The 17,762-nt window shown below is 28.6% G+C and overlaps 1 protein-coding gene across 2 annotated transcripts in view; it reads left to right on the top strand.

The window, feature by feature from the left end:
- Nucleotides 1-17,762, top strand: part of LOC148237287 (uncharacterized) — a 251,416-nt gene that overhangs the window by 7,646 nt on the left and 226,008 nt on the right. The window contains exon 2 of one of the 2 annotated variants that reach the window (XM_088205391.1): nucleotides 16,601-16,664. The exons of the other annotated variant lie outside the window; for it this stretch is intronic. The gene's annotated coding sequence lies outside the window, so the exon portion shown is untranslated. The remainder of the gene's footprint in view (nucleotides 1-16,600; nucleotides 16,665-17,762) is intronic. 2 annotated transcript variants of the gene reach the window in all.

Here is a 17,762-nt window from a genome sequence, read left to right as displayed (position 1 = left end):
TGGATTTTGCCCTTAACGCAATTTTTTTTATGTTTGGAGCCTTGAAAACTAGTGTCAGAATATACTTTGGGAATTCACAAAAATCGTATATTTTACAGTTAACTATTTAAAACTCAATAGGATAGTTATATATAAATATAATAACCCATAACTAGCGCTCAGTATACTTTTGAATTTTGACTGAAAACGTTCGCAAAAAGTTTCGTTGCTTCTTTCAAAAATATTTTTGTCATGGTTTTAAAACACTTTGTCACAGTGTAATTGTGTTTTTAGTAAAAAATTCAGTACATCAGGAAACTAAATATGTATCTTTTTATTCAAATGTGGGTTATATTTATGTGTTATTTATAGATAATTGTTATCTATAGATCATTGTTGAGAATGACTAATTTGAGTTACCATAGTTTATATTCTTCATAAATGGATAATTCAGGCATATAAAGTCAAAAAGACAAGAAAAAATATGTTTGGAATGGATATCTTTATAAAAAGAATAGTCCAAAGAATTTTTTTCTGAATTTAAATTTCTGTCGCCCATATGACCATCGCCCAATTGACCGGAATCACCCATTTGTCCGTCGTCCAATTGTCGCGTACCCAAAAAGAGTAATCTAACGTTCAACGTCGCAGAGAACGCTCTCGGTATATGCGCCGGCGCTGCGATATATTCACTTCTGCTACATTTTTGTTGAACACACGTTAGATTTTTTTTTGAGCAAAAGTAACTCATTATCAAAAAAAATTCAATACCTTATATGTACGACCTAGCTCAATTTTATTTTTTCATTACGATATTCACCCGTTAAATAAGGTATACCATATATATGATGATCGATTGAAATAATAATTATATATTAATCAGTAATTCAGATCTCTTAGACACGATCAAAATTAACAAAAACACTAAGGTGCATAAGGCACATAACCACCCGCAACAAAGTACGAATAAAATGCAATGCTTTTTATACTTTTGTTATCCAAAACTTGATAATTTTGACGCAAAAAGCAAGCGGAGCTAAAATAAATAAAATTGTTTAGCTCAAATCACTCCTCGCTCGGCATGCGTTACACGTTGTCATTATTTTTAAAATTTTAATTTAGATAATTAGTTCATTTTTTGCTGCAAATTACTTTACTTTAAACTTATTCACGGTAAAATTTTAAGTTCAACATTATAATCGGGTTGCACTTCTGATATTAAAAAAATAAAAAGTATGTCTTTTGGTATATTATTCAGTAATAAAAGATTTATATAATGATTAGATTTCATTTTATTTTCTTATATTTAGTGTACAGTATTAAGCAAGAGTTTCTTAAAAGTATGTTTTTTGTTGTTACCTAAAAGTTTAACTGAGATTTTTTTATGTATTCAAATGAAAACAACAGAAGTCTTAAGATATTTTTCCCGATTTTCAATATTGCAATAAAAAAACAGAACTTATAACAAATATACTATTTTGTGTCTAATAGACTTAAAAATTTTAAATTAAATTAAAACCCTATCTATAATATATATTTTTATAATTTTCTCTAAATCTTTTTTAAGTGAAATGATAAAAATAAAACATTGTAGGGCAAAAAATAATATTCAACTACCAAGAAGGTGAAGCGTTCAAAACAAATAAAAATCATAGAAGTCATAATATATTAGCATATGACAAAAAAGTACCTATAAAAAATATAAAAAATAAATTTAAATAAGAAACTATATTTTAAAAGCAATTACTTGATTATAAATTACTCTAATGTGCAGAAAAATAATCTTTTACATATAAAGACTTATGAATATCATCAATAATGATTGGATACATAGATTTTAGTTCCTGTTTACTTGATTCCTTTAATTATTCATTTTTTATTAGGCTTTTAGTAGTATAAACCATTATTAGACGTGGAAAAAAATATTCAATGCAGTAGAAAAATCTAAATTACTATTTATTTAATTATTTACTTTACAATTATAAACTTATAAACACTGCATAGCATATATATATATATATATAACAAGTTCTCTGTGCATCATAAAAAATGTACATTTACATTCGAGTAACGTTCTAAAAGCTTCAAATATAGACTCATTCAAAGCCTGCTTCTATTACACTCCGCACACTTTCATACCTCGTACTAGATGAGAAGTATAGAGAATTTGCGACGTGAAAAACTCAAAAGCGAAGCCGAACTTCCGGCAGTGCTTCCGGAAGTGTCCGTAATTGGAATCGGAACACAAATTGGAATTAAAAGTCGTTAAAACAGCCATTCTAATTATGAACTGTGGCCGTCACAGAATGGCGGCTTTATAACAATAAAAAGAGGGTATAATAAATATAATAACCCTCGACAAAAAAAAATATATTATTAAGGACTGCCGGAAAATTGGGGACGGGTTTCCCCTTTTTGTACAAAATCGGAGGTATGAGGGATTGTGTCGGCCCTTTTTTAGTGCTAATCTTTGGAACGTTTTATGGTTTCGCAATCAATCATATTCGCGCTGATCGCTTGGAAACATAACGAAAGTATAAATGCTTCAATCGTCGGTTTCATGTCAATTAAACGATTGATTAATGCGATCGTTTATGGTCTATAAAAGTATTTTTTGTTAAAAAAGTAAGATGGGATTTTTTAGAAAATAAAATCTGCTATCAAATTACTAATAAATTGGGTTGAATAGATAATAAAATAAGTATAACTAATCTTATAATTTAATTAATTCATAATTAATGCCAATCGAAAATTTACTTTGTAAGTATAATATATTTTATAAAAAATCAATAATAATGTATTTTATAAAATTTTATTAAAAAAAACAGATATGATTACAACAATATACAGATTAAAAATATCATAAAAATTAAATCGATATAAACATGTTTTCTATTTTATTTTTATCTATTATACGTTTTTTAAGTGTTTTTGAATCGCTTAGAAAATGTCATTTGAAATACAATAACACCGATTAGGAAAAAAAACTGTTCTTAAAACGACACAAGTTTTTATCAAGTTCTAGTGAGAAATATTGTCACCACGATCAAAAATGATTCCGACACCATTTTTGCATTCAATTGAATCACATATACAAGAATAGCTTTTGCGTTCTTTCTATCGTCGTCGTCGTCGTTGTATGACAAAATGGATTTTTAATATTAGATATTTAATATTTACATGAAAACATGTGACAAACTAAAAACAAAATGGCGTCACCTCTCGGCGTTTGTCGGCTGTCTCATTATGAATTTAAAAAATGCCGACTCTAGCGTCGAACGTGTTATTTAGAATTTAATCAACGTTAACACCTTCGCGCTGTGCCACGTTGGCCCTGTACGCTCGATTAAATTATAACGCTGCGACGCGTTCGACGGTTAATGTAAATATTTTACCGTCGGATTATTCGCATTAATCGTTAATACAACCTTCGAGCGCGATTATAACGAGGAGATGCCCTAATTGAAATTAAAATTTAATCAAGCTTGCGGTTTTTCATTGGTAAGCCAAAAAAAAGTTTCGGTATGTGCGAGCTTTCGCTGAGCTTTTTTGAACCGAGCTTGAATAATTAATTGTTAATAACACGAGTTCTATTATTAATTTTAATATTCTGATGCGATGTGTAATTACCTTTTAATTAAATTATAATGAAATTTATAAGCTTGAGTAAAATTGTCAAAGTTTAAATATTTATTTAGTGTAATGCAATTTGTAATATTTTTTTTAAGTAGCTTTAAAACGTTAAACAGTTTTAGCTAACTGAAAAATAATTTTCACATTAAAATATATCATAAAGGGCGATATCTACGTTTCTGCAAAAGCCTCGCGAACAAACCAAAAACTTTTCCTCGTTAACTCTGCGAAAACTCATGAAAACACCAATATAAAATGTGATATCAAATGCACTTTAACATCAACGATAAGCTTATCGCGTTACTAGTTAAAAGCACGTTATTGTAATAAATGTTTTAAGATTTTTTCAAACAAAATAAAATAAATAGATAATAAAAAGTCAAAATGATTTTACACTCCCTCTTAATTTTTTTAATGAACTATTATGTATAAAAAATTATTTTTTCAAAGATAATTTATGAATAAAATTTAATGGTTTGTGTTTTTTGCAACGTTACTTTTTAATTGGAACATACAAGCTTATTTTTATAGTAAAAACATCGATATAATAAAATAAACTCTGACGTAATAATAAAAACATATTAATATAATATTTTTTTTCAATTTATATTTTAATCTAATTAGACAATTTCCAATCCTTTAACATGTAATTATAGAGAAACTTAGAGCACAGCACAGATTATATAATAAAGTAACTCATTAAGCAACGCAACATAAAAAAACGAGAGTAGGGATCTGAAATTTAATTAAAAATTATGAAAAATGTCTTCAAAAGAATCCGACAGGATGAGACTAAAAGGAGCGGATATTTAAAAAAAATGTAAATACAAGTTTCTACTGAAAATTAAAAAAAAAAAATTTAACTACTATTTTAAATAGTTTTCTATTAAGTTATACATAACAACTTCTAATGCTAATAAAAATCTGGTGAATAATTTATTCAATAAAATATAATTAGAAAAAAAACACTTAAATATATATTTTTCAATCAGCATAAAAAAGATTTTAACATTTTTTTATACAAATTTTTACAGAATTTCACACCCTAATCTAAAATATTTTCCATTTCCTAATTCTGTAAAGCTTTATTTAATTTTTTAAATATATCAGATGTAATATGTCAATTTCCACATAATAAACTAATATATATTCTAATAATACATACATTTATAGAAATATTTTTTTAAATAAATTTGTTTCAAATTTCTTACAATTTATTTTATTTGTATTATTTGTAAAAAGTATATACATATTTTATTAAATACAATTTTTATATTTTGTCACTCTATACACATGTATATGTAATGACTAAGTAATATTACTTATAAGAACTGACAGTAACGGATGGCTTGGTTATCATTGAAAATATATTTTCAACATATACAAAAGTCTGCAAAGATGTCTTTTGAAAATCTTTCTCAAATATTTTTTATTTAATAATACAATATATACGTATCTTTGTGTTTAAAATTGAGTTCATTTACTTGACTCGACCCAGTTTATTTTTGTTCTCGAAAAACATAATATAATAGAGTCAAAACAAAGTCTTAATAGAGTTACGACCCGTCGCTTTTCGTCGAAGCAGCGAAACGTAACGCCAATTACGAATTCGTTAAAATTTCCAATATTTACACAAAAAAGTCGTTTGCTTGCCAAGTTGAAGGCTCTGTATTGTGACGTCACAATACTTTGCTACTCCGTGTCGTTCAAGACTTTTGAAAAGTAATTATTTTGCCAATTTATCCATTGGCCTTGAAACGCTAACGATATCTTTGTCAAATTTCGCTAAGTAATCTTCATCCAAGGAAAAAAACTCGCGCCTGTGCAACTTTGTGTAATACTGACATTGACAAATATTTAATTTATTATACCAGTAAGATAAATCAACGGCATAAGTCTGAAGTTGGCAAACTTTTGTCATAGAAGAGCTTAATATGAATATCACAATGTACGAGGAATATTCAGAGTAAATATTAGGAAGCAAAACTAATAGTTGACAATAATGCAAATAGTGAGCCTTACAACTAGTTTTTGATTATAATGTTATATTTATAAGTCCCGTTCCCATTTTTCGTAGGTAGTTTTTTCAGTAAAAAACAGCTCTGAACACAGTTTGAAATTGTTAATAAAACATAGACATTGTTAAAAGCTTATTAAAACAGAAAGCGATGTAAGGAATTTTTTCAGAAATAAATTTTTTTTTTAAAAAAAAAAAATCAATAAAATAATAAATCAAACACAATAAAAAATATTGTATATATACCTAATATTCGTAACACACAGCTCAAAAAAATCTATACTGTAATTATCGTGGTATTTGCTCACGTTATTCTTGGATATTTTGAAAAATGAGGTTTTCATTATGGTTTGTTGGTAAATCATTTTACTGGACTATTATGTAGAATTACCTATAGCAGAGCAAATTTAAAAATTCACTTTTGTAATTTGATACAATGTGGCCATATATACCATGGTTTATAAACAACTTTTAATGGTCGTCTCGGTTAATTCGGCGTAGCTCCGCTTGGTGCAAGTTCAGCCCAAGTCAGAATCATAGTAGAAGTTCTATAGTAAAGTTCCAGTGACTTCTTAAACAAAGTTCTGGAGGTAGTCTTGGCGCAATTAATTAAATATTTTAGTGTCGTGGCTTATAAACTATTGACAAATAAGTCTAATGTCTCTTCTAGCTTAAACACATTAAATAATGACAGACTTCTTTGACATATATAGCGCCGTAAAAGTAGATTCAAAATATTACATTTGCCTACGTCGCTATTAGCTAGAATGAGCAGTTTAGGACTTTTGTATTTAGTATCTGTTTAGTGAAGGTATAAAGACCCTTACTTTGATAAAGTTTGGTCCAATTAAGTGGAATTGCTTTCGAACTAATAACAAATACTGTAAATGTATATACATAAGTTCTCACTTATTTGTCACGAAAACTAAAAACTTTTAGTTTTAAATTTATTTTTGACGTGAACTATAATGTGTTTAGCTATAATAGGTTAGCAAATCGCTATTTGCTGATATGTGCAATTTGAGAATTTCTACATGCTCAAAGAAAATATATGCCACCGAGTTTTGTTATTTGTTAAAGTAGGGTCCAACGGCTTTTAGTGTATATGCAGATACGCATATACCTTTTTTGAGTAGCTCGAGTCTAATAGTTTCGTGAAATTTTTAACAAATCGTTATTAATCAATTTACTGATTGCGGGTAAGACTTTTATTAATACTAGATATATGTTGTTTTTTTTTGTTAAAAAACTAAGTTGCTAATAAATTTTAGAAGCTGTTTTTTGCACAAAAGTAACATATTATTGCATAAACATTGCAATTAATTTAATTATAAATTGTCATTGCTAATTAAATCAGCACATATTTGATTTATTATTTTTTTTTGTAAATACGGCATTAGCTGAATAAATAAATATATTTTTTTAAACACGCAAAATGTCAGTATATTATACTTACTTTATCGAAAACAATAATAGGGATTAAATTTATAGATATTTAACTAATAAATTCCTGTTTTGTATATATGTAAATAAAACAGCAATTTATTTTCGATAGATAAAAACAAGCACAATCTATTTTTTAGAAACGTTTATATTTTAACAAACGAACTTATATAAATAAATAGTATAATTTCTAATAGTTTCGTGTTAGAAATTAAACTTTAGTACAACTTTCTCGCAAAAAGCTTAAAAAATAATTGCGAAACTAAGTAATAAACTTTAATCAGCGATCGTCCGGAGTTTTTTCGTCAAATCCGCGAATTTTCTGACCATTCCTGGGATATACAAAAATAAACGACCAACAATTTCCATCTCATAATGTAAAATATTGCACGAGGAGTATAAAAAAATCATGAATATTTTTATTTCTCCTCTAATATGCATAGCGTTATATTTTATGTACTATTAAAGCGGGGATATCGCATAATAAGAAAGCTTATTACATAAAATATAAACTATATGTATTTTGGGGCAACGTCACAAAAAGCGCGGACAAATGAGCGTGTGTCAAAAGAGCGCTGCATTATAAGCGCTTACCAAAGTAGCGCTGTAACAAAATAGCGCGCGTCAAATGCGCAGACAGTCATATGAGCGTTTGACAAAAGAAAGCACGTCATAAGAGCGCAAAAATATTTGAAAAAAATTAAATAATATATATTTTAGGAATGAGGTATACAAAATATAGGTAAATTGTGAAAAATTTACAAAGAACAAAAATTCACGAAACATAGGCGGTAAAATTAATATTTTAGGTGCCAGAGCGTATTAACGATTAAAATGATTTGTCAATGAAAACAATATTATTTATTAATTATTACGTACATAAAAACGTATGGCTCCCCATCCCCATGCGTACGATATACGTATATTTTGTACTAAAATGAAACGCTGATTTTGAATTTATCATTAGATTTGTTCTATAATGTTTCATTAAATTGACAAATAATTATCGACTCAACTTTCAATGAATGCGTATAATAGGGCAGGTATACGGCCCTTCAGTAGTATTACTATCACAGTAATAATAACACAGTTAATATCAAATTCATCATCACTTTCTTAAGCATCCATTATTAAATCGTCATTCGTAATTATATGGATAATTTGTATAAACAAATCAATATATGTATTTATAAATCATTAAAACACAGATTACTAATTGTTAGTAATTTACTAGCTCGAAAAGACTAATATTAGTATTTGAGCTGCCGCTAAAAATGTCCATAGTTGCCAGCCGCTGATTTGAATAGTGCGAGCGAGATAGCGAGCTCTGCTTGCATCTCGCTCTTTTTTTCTAATCGTTTTAATTTCATAACAGACACACGATATTAAGTAAGAATTATGCACAATTAGGGCATATAATCCCGTTTCTTCCCATATCATAAAAATATAGATGCCCTTTGAAGGAAAAAATCAGTTTAACACCGTACAACTGTCAAGTATCGGTCTTAACATCACAAGTGTACGACCATGTCCGATGAAAAAAATTACAATAAACTTACACTCGTAAATTGAAGATTATTGACTAATATGCATAAGTTTAGAATTCAATATTACTAAACTGTGTTTACCACAAGTTTTTTTACCATTAATAAATTGAAATTGGCAAAATTAGCTCCAACACAAAGCCAATGAATGCATTGTAAGTTTTGTCGACGTAAGAGTGCAACGCTTGGAATACACTCAGATGTCGACTTACGAGCACAAAGGGTTAACTATATTCGAAAGACACATAACAGAAAATTAATAAAAAGACATTACCTTGACGCGACGGGTAGTGGGGGGTAGTGGGGGCGCATCGGTAAGGACGCCAGCGCCACGCCGTGCACGCGGTGCAACTAAACACCATTATACACTAATTTGAATTATACACTGCTTAATTCTAACACATACACTTAATTACACTATCACTTTATAATTAAAAACATCGAAAGGGATATTATTATAAACGAAAACACTTATTCGACAAAAATGTAACACGACCGTTAATGACTAATGTCATATAGCTACTGAATTTTTTTTAAATATTTCGAGATGCATAAACAAGTTGAAACGAGTTCAAGGTTATGCAACCATAAGGATTAAAATGTCGTGCATCTCAAATAACAAAACAAATATTTTTGATCAAAGGTTGACAATTTTTTCTATTTTTAAAATATTTATCTCTAATTCCAATTATTTGAATGCAAGTTGTTTGTTTATTTTTACAATATCAGTTTAACACGGTCTTAACATCACAAGTGTACGACCATGTTCCGATGAAAAATTTTACAATAAACTTACACTACTAAAATGTGTTTTAAATTGAAATGCATTGAAAGTTTTAAGATGGACTTACGAGCACAAAGGGTTAACTATATTCGAAAGACAGAAAATTTAAAGATGAGACATTACCTAGTCGGACGATTAGCGGGGGCGCGGGGCACGGGGCGTCGGCGTCGGTTATGGCCCCGGCTCCGCGCCGCTGCAACGGCCTTGCATAGGCCCACGTAAAAACACTATTATAAACACTACTTAATTCTAACACATACACTAAATTACACTATCACTTTATAATTAAAAACATCGAAAGGGATATTATTATAAACGAAAACACTTATTCGACAAAAATGTAACACAACCGTTAATGACCATTGTCACATAGCTACTGAATTTTTTTTAAATATTTCGAGCTGCATAAACAAGCTCAAACTAGTTCAAGGTTATGCTCCATGTTATGTTCATATAAACCATAACGATTAAAATGTCGTGCATCTCAGATTACAAAAAAATATTTTTTATCAATGGTTGACAATTGTCTATTTTTAAAATATTTATCTCTAATTCGAATTATTTTAATGCAAGTTGTTTGTTTATTTTTAAAATATCTATCTCTCATTCGATTTATTTTAATGCGAGAGTGACACGAAGGTCACCTTTGTTATTTTTGTTGTTGACCTTCTAAAAGTATAATGTCGATGATTTCAAGTTTTATATTATTTAAATCTAATTTATATGTGCCAAATTTACGACATTTTCAAATGACGTTCTTAAGTTGAAAATAGTGAAAAAATTATACTTTTATTACATATTGATAAGATGGGGGGCTAGGGGGGGCTAAGCAAAACTATATTATGAAATTTATTTTCTTTATTTTATAAACATATTATGTATTTATTTTTATTGAAAATTAATTTTATTCGACGCTTCTTCTTACAAAAGTCAGCAATAACCGCATTATAAATCTTTAATTTGTCTAAAAGTTTTTTTTCGATTGATATTAATGCAAGAGCTGACAATCTATTCTCACTTTTTTTAATAATGTGTCTGATTCACTTAGAAAATACAATAATTCAACATAGTTGCCTCCATTTACGGTATTATTATTTTCAGAGGGTCCTTGAAAAGAAAGTTCTTGTTTAGATAAAAAGCAAATCACGTCAATTAATTTGGAAATAATATATCTGTTTGCAGTAACTTTCTTATTATTTAATTCAACATTTGCCTTAAATTGAGCACTGAAGAAATCATCGATACGATTTTCTTTACTAAATATTTTAATTGTATAGTAGCGCATATGTGAGGTTGAGAGCATTCGTGCTTTTTACGAGCTTCACCTAAATTGTAATAAATTTTAAAATATAGTTTTTGTTCCTATCCTCCTTAACCGCATGCCCTATTTCAAAGTTACCGCACGACACTGATATGCATATATCGCATGTATGGGGATGGGAAGCTATACTTTCGTATGTACGTAAAAATTAATAAATAATAATATTATTATTGTCTAATCATTTTAATCGTCATTGCGCTCTGGCACACAAAATACTAATTTTACCGCCTATATCTCGTGAATTTTAATTCTTAGTAAATTTCTCGCAATTACTTATATTTTGTATACATAATTCCTAAAATATTCATTACTTGATATATATCAAGTTATTTTTGCGCTCTTATGACTCTCTGCGCATTTGACGCACGCTATTTTGTGATAGCGCTACTTTGGTAAACGCTCTTATGACGCAGCGCTTATATGACGGCGCTCATTTAAAGCACGGTCTTTTGACCGGCTGCCGTATTTGGGTATACAAATAGACATGAAATGTTGCGCTTAATGTGAACTTGTGTAAAATATTTACGAATTATCGACCGCCAGCGCACACACGTTTTATACTAAAAGTTTTTTGGGGTTGTTTGAACTTTGTATGTTCATGCCAAAAACTGATGCTTGTGCGTCACTACTCCACTTCTCTTACATTGTAATACAATTACTAATAACTTTGTTATATTTTTTAATAAATAAAACAATATGTATTAAACATACTGATGAATGTAAATGAAGTAACAGAAACCATTACATATCTAAACATTAATATAAATATGGTAATGCATATGTTTTTATGCCTTTTTATAGAATAAATTTTCTGTTCTCTAAGAAATATTTCATTTTTATTGACATTATTGTATTAATTCACTGTATTACCATTATTAAAGATAACACAAAATGTCGCCTATAAGCATTTTATGTCATGTATCGAAAATATTTTTTATCGAATAAATGGTGTATGTCAAAAATAAATCTAGATCTTGTCTATAAAACAAAAACAAAACGGCGTTTAAATAACAAATAAAATAATTTAAGATGACCTATATTAGAATGGCATTGTGATTATATTAAAAATAAAAGTCAATCAATCATTCGTTTGAGATAAAGGTATAATATATTGGTTAATCACAAGCAGCTTGTTGCAAATTTAGTGGTTTATGTCTTAACACGTTCTTTGAGTGCACGACAAAAATACTAGTAAAACGTTTTAATTAAATAGTGATATTTTTTAGTTAAAAGTAATATCCAGAAAGAGTCTTTTAATACCTTACCATACTCTGGCATTGATTTTATTTATTTAAGTAAGAGTCTCAATTTTAATATGTAAAAAAAATAATGTTCTGAATTAGTACCACCCTCTTTGACCTATATATATATAATTTTATTTTCGAAAAAATACTACAAAATTCAATAAAATAAAAACGTTAGATGGCCCCTGCCTTAATTAATTTTCTCGAGGCAAACGGCTCGAGTAAATGACCCGTCTCGTATAGACATAATATAAAAAGGATATTTTTTTCCTTTGTGAGTTTTCTTATACACTTTTTTTGCTTGATAAATGAAAGTGTAATTTTTAAAGTAGGCAATCTTTCAAAGCGCCTTTTTTCTCTCACGGCACGATTATGTCCCTAGGAACGATCTATAATTTATCATCAATAAGTCGGAAAGTTTAGGCGCGTGCTCTGAAGCGACGGGTGTTTGAAATTGTAGGCTTCTGGCTTAATATTTCATGTATAAAACATCAGATGTAAATACATTTTATCTAAATGGACGCATTTAGCGGGATATTTGAGAAGACGTAGAATCAATTTCCGGACGGAAACTATTTTATTTATGGTAATTACTTCCAAACAAATTTGCCAGTAATCTTTCTGAGTTAATTCACCCTTCTTTGAAATAAACTTAACCACCCACCAACTCAACAGACTATCATGGTATATCTCCTTAAGTTTTAACATTAAAATAAAATAAAAACATAGATCTAAAATAGCCACTTAACACAGACAGTTTAATATATAAACAAAGTTCCAAATTATCTTGCTTTTATTTTCATTTGTGAAGCATACATATTGAAAAAAATATATAAGGCGCTCTATCAACGCGATATATAAGACGTTATAGTACTTTTAATAGGGGTTTTTGAGAGCGGTACTGCGGAGTTGCAGCCATTCAAAAGTCAAGGGCGAAGCTCTGGTGGCGCGCCCTCTGCGAAACTGTAGTCTCATTTTTAATTTTAATTTTTTACTGTATAATTTACTAATTACGCGACTTTTTATTAAAATTAATTTCGCACTAAAATTTTTTATTGAGCATAGAATAAATCAGAATTTCGCACTTAAAAGTCGTAAACAGTGATCTGCACCTAGCATATAAAGGGTTAAGAAAAAATTATAATAATAAGTAATTTTTATTTTATGTTTATGTTATATATTATTATATGTATGTTTAGTTAAAACTTTTTAGGTGTATGAATTAGGTATTAAGCTAAATAAATTAATAAAATAAATAATAAATAAATAAACACACTTTCAAACTGCCGCCACCTTAAAAAATAATTTGTTTTATGGTGCTTTTAACGCGTATGACAAGTTTTATCACGGTTTATTTAGATAAAGGCTAACAAATCTAAATGATTTGGGGGGCGAAAGCAAAATCTCTTTTTTTTTATTTAAATAATAATTTATTAAACTAGCGTAGCTTTTGAGAAAATGCCTAAAAAAAATCGGGGGCTATGTAAGTTCAACGATAATGAAATTTGAAAGCTTTTATATTTAATATTTCCCACAGGCATTTATATCCTACATATATATATATATATATATATATATATATATATATATATATATATATATATATATATATATATATATATATATATATATATATATATACATATATATATATATATATATATATATATATATATATATATATATATATATATATATATTGACAGTAAGGTTATGTCTCTATACTTCCTTCTAGCCAAGCTGCTAAAACACCGTTTCTTTCCAAGTGCGAATAATAAAATTGTTAAGTATTGTAATCATAACAGTAAAACAAGATACAATGCTTATTTTACCATTATCATTGAATTAATAAAAATACATTAAAAAAACTGAAGTACTGGTTTCTAATAAATTTATATAATATATGAGGTTTTAATTTATTAAGAAAAGATAAAACAAACAGAATATAAATTATATACTAATAAAGATATCCAATGTTTGTATTAAATTTAAAAAAAAACATTATCATTAGCTTTTAAACAGAAAGTGAGATTATTATATGGCAATTGTGTAAAAATTGACAATACCGCAAAAAACGATGTGCATTTTGTTCCTTTTAATAAGAAATAAGGAAGAGTGCCCTATCTTTTTTATATATTTTCATGAATAAAAAAATCCAATTAACCCTCAGCACCCTTCCTCGATTTGTCCAATCCACATTCACTGTATCAAACGAACTTTCACCCCGTGAATGTCATTATTTCAAATTAAGTCTCGGGCGCGGCGGCGTTATCTAAATTTGTGGAAGAGATCCAATTTGGCCCTGCTGCGTAGGTAAGTACCTAAGCGCGATCCGGTTAAATTTGTCAAGCACTTAATGAGAACTAAGCGTCGCGTCCGGCGGGACTCCTCCGCCGATATCCTTCCGTGGGGGACCCCGAGGCCCCCGGGGCCTCTGTCGGGGAAATTACCCCAAAAGCGGTCATTTTTATTCGTCATCATGTGCCCTCTTGTGAATTCTCTGAGGGTAAGCAGCGATTTGGGGCATTAGGCAGACCTCCTGTCTTTGTGTAAACATTAGACTCATATACGCCTGTTGTTCATAAAATTCCTGAACCAATATTTAATTATTTGTGATTTTTATACATATATCAGAACAAAATTAGATGAACTTGTAGCCATTCAACTTAATTATGTGTTAAAAATCGATATTGAAACGAAGATGCCTAAAAAATCATTTAAAAAGAAAAATTTGCCGCAGAAACGCGTGAACGGGCTGTAATGTGATGAGTATGCAAGTGTCATCACCTCTATTTATTATTAAAAATAAGTTTCACTTTAAAAATTATACATAGATTAAAATTTAATGGTTATTAGCTAAAGCCATTTTATACTATTACAAGTTAAAGAATCATGAATCATTTTATAAAGCAATTATTTACAATAAAATTATGCGGGGTACTATTTGCGAAGATTGCAGGTTGCCAACGTCTTAAAGCCCAGATCGCGTTGTTGCCGAGAGTTCGGAAACTTTTTGAACATCCTATGTGTATATGGCATTTGTGTACACACACATAAAGACCCCCAGAAAACCTTTTTAAGGCTTTGCGAGGGCCGCGTTCAGATTTCGCACGCGAGCGGAAAAGTATTAGGGTGCGTGTGTGTATAAATGTTTGTTTTGCTATTGTATCAGCGGCGTGCAAAGTTCGCTTATTGTAATCGAATAATTAAAATTTTCACCCCTTGAGTGTTTATGCGTGTGGAGGGTTGTTTGATTTTGTGGATGTAATAAAAAATATTTTTGCGTTGTTTATTGGTGGTATAACACTCTAATATTAACCGAAAACAAATATCATATTAACAATTTTCTAACTTCTCTAATAGCTTTTCTAAGTTCTAAAATAAATTTGACATTGTATTTTAAAAGTGAAAATCCTTAAACTGTAATTGAACTACAGATTCAGATTTTAGACTCAACTGGCAAGCGAACTCCGAATCTAGAATTTTTGTTCAACTTACAATTAAGCCAACATCAACAGAAAGTGAGTGAGTGTTTTTTCGGCTAAAATATTTGTCACAAAAACTAGGAATAAGCTATGTGATACGTCTTTAAGTGCCTTGGTGTTTTTAAAAACATATTTTGCCTTACAAAACTGATAAAATAATTTCGAATAAAACATTTGTAATAATCAAAATTAAAATAAATATCAAATAAAATATTTAAGTTTGTTTCAATAATTTTTTAAATATCGTACTTATTTTTGTCCACAAATAATGTTTTTTTACATAAAAATTTTTCATGACTTAAACAAAAAATAATCAAAATCTTGAGTCCCTTTAAAAGTGCCTAAAAAGACTTTTAAAATTTGGGTCTAGAAAAAACCTGAGAGTCAAATTATATTTTAATAATTTATTTTATGATGCTTTACCCTATTTTTAATAATTTGCAACTCTTAAAATATATAAAAAAATACTAAAATTTGCAAAAAAAAAAACATTTTTTCAAGCCCAAAAAAAAATATTATATTATTAATATATTTTTGTGAGTCAACGCGAAGAGTGATCCAAGATAAAATAATTTATTTAATCTAGCTTTGCCTATTAATGGAAAATATCTTGGATTTGGATAACAGAATTACTAGGGTTGCTCCTAAAGCATGTTAATAGAAACATGCAGTATATAGAGGGTCTTCTATTTAATTAATAATTCTCGGTGAAGTGCCTATGTAGCGTAGCCAATGCAGCGCCGGCGCACATAGCGGGAAACTTGGCATTAACCGGTAGGCCTAGCAATATTACATTGCATTATTTTGCTTGCTGCATAGATTTAATTCAATCTTTATATGTATATATATTAAATTTATATGTAAAGTTTTAAAGTTCTACGCTAATTTAATATATAAGTATTTTAATTATTCCTGAAGAAAATAAATAATAATTTAAAGAATAAGTAAAATAAATTTATAAATACCAAATGTCAATAACTTTATTTATTTAAATACGAATATTATATCATAAAGCTTTTGTATAAAACATATATTTAAGTACAAACTATCTCACAAAACATGTATTTTTTTCTATATAAAAAAATGTATAGCGTACAATATATTATTATATAGCTGTTTAATAAATTAATATATATTTTTTTTAATTTAGACCCAGTTCTTTGGTCATTTGGATTAGTTTTTCCATAACAACGTCATCTTTTCCCAATCAACTGGTAAGTGAACTTATTTTATACATCATTGTACAAATTAAAATTGTATTTCCCAGGTATTATATATGTTTTATAACAGTTTTATGAATCTCAAACCGTAAAATAAGTTAGTGCTAATATTATAAATTATTAGCACTAACTTTCTGTCTAAATGTAAATTTAATCCATTGATTAAATAATAAAGTTTCAAAGAAAAAAACATTTTTATGTTTTCTTTACAGTCACATTATGATCAATCAACTAATAATAAATCATAAAAAGCAAAATGTATTATTTTTGATTAAAAACAGTTTTTTTAATCATTCATTATTTATGATAAAATTTCGGAAAAGCGTAGTCGAAAAATTCTAGACTATAAACCCAGAAGCTACGGGTTCGAGCCATAGCAACAGATTTTAATAAAAACTGACTCTAGCTAAAAAGTGGCATTTATTCCGTATAAATATTAATACACACAATAATTTATAATTAATTAGATAGATGTAAATCTGTTAAGCTACAACGAAATATTAAAAAAAAGGTTTTTAAATATTGTTTGCGGTTCTTGGATTTTCACTGTGGTTTATTATTATTTTTGATTTATTGACGATCTAATAGATAATAAAATGTAATGTACTATTCACTAGAATACTTAGAAATGATCTATATATCTAATTTAAATTACTATAAAGAAACAATATAGTATATTGAATCATAATATGCCAATTAAAATGCAAATATATATAAAAAAATATTGTTTTTCTTATTGAATAATTTTATTACATATATACACATACCATTAACTTTTAACAAGTAACATCTAAGATTTTTGAATTAAAAGTTAAAATTAAATTTTGGAAACAATACATGTATCTAAGTTTTAAAAAGGATCTGGCAATCTAATACCTCATTTCCAAACCGCAACTGCATCCAGATTCTTCTCACCACCCCCTAGCTGCAGATGTCGTGGCATCACGTAGGGGGGACCAAAGGGTGGCGTTCATCGGCGGGTTGGTGATTACTTTTCAAAAGTTCGCTGTGGAGAAACTTTTTCCTTCCTTCCACTGCGGTCGCGCTTTAATATCAAAGTTTCCAGTTTTGCTCATCGACGCCGGCTTGGAC

Source organism: Plectrocnemia conspersa, unplaced genomic scaffold (assembly GCF_051122295.1).
Source record: "Plectrocnemia conspersa isolate PC_06_02 unplaced genomic scaffold, ASM5112229v1 ptg000002l, whole genome shotgun sequence".
NCBI lineage: Eukaryota > Metazoa > Arthropoda > Insecta > Trichoptera > Polycentropodidae > Plectrocnemia > Plectrocnemia conspersa.
The sequence above is the reverse complement of the archived record's forward strand: the minus strand, read 5'-3'. Positions and strand labels throughout refer to the sequence as shown.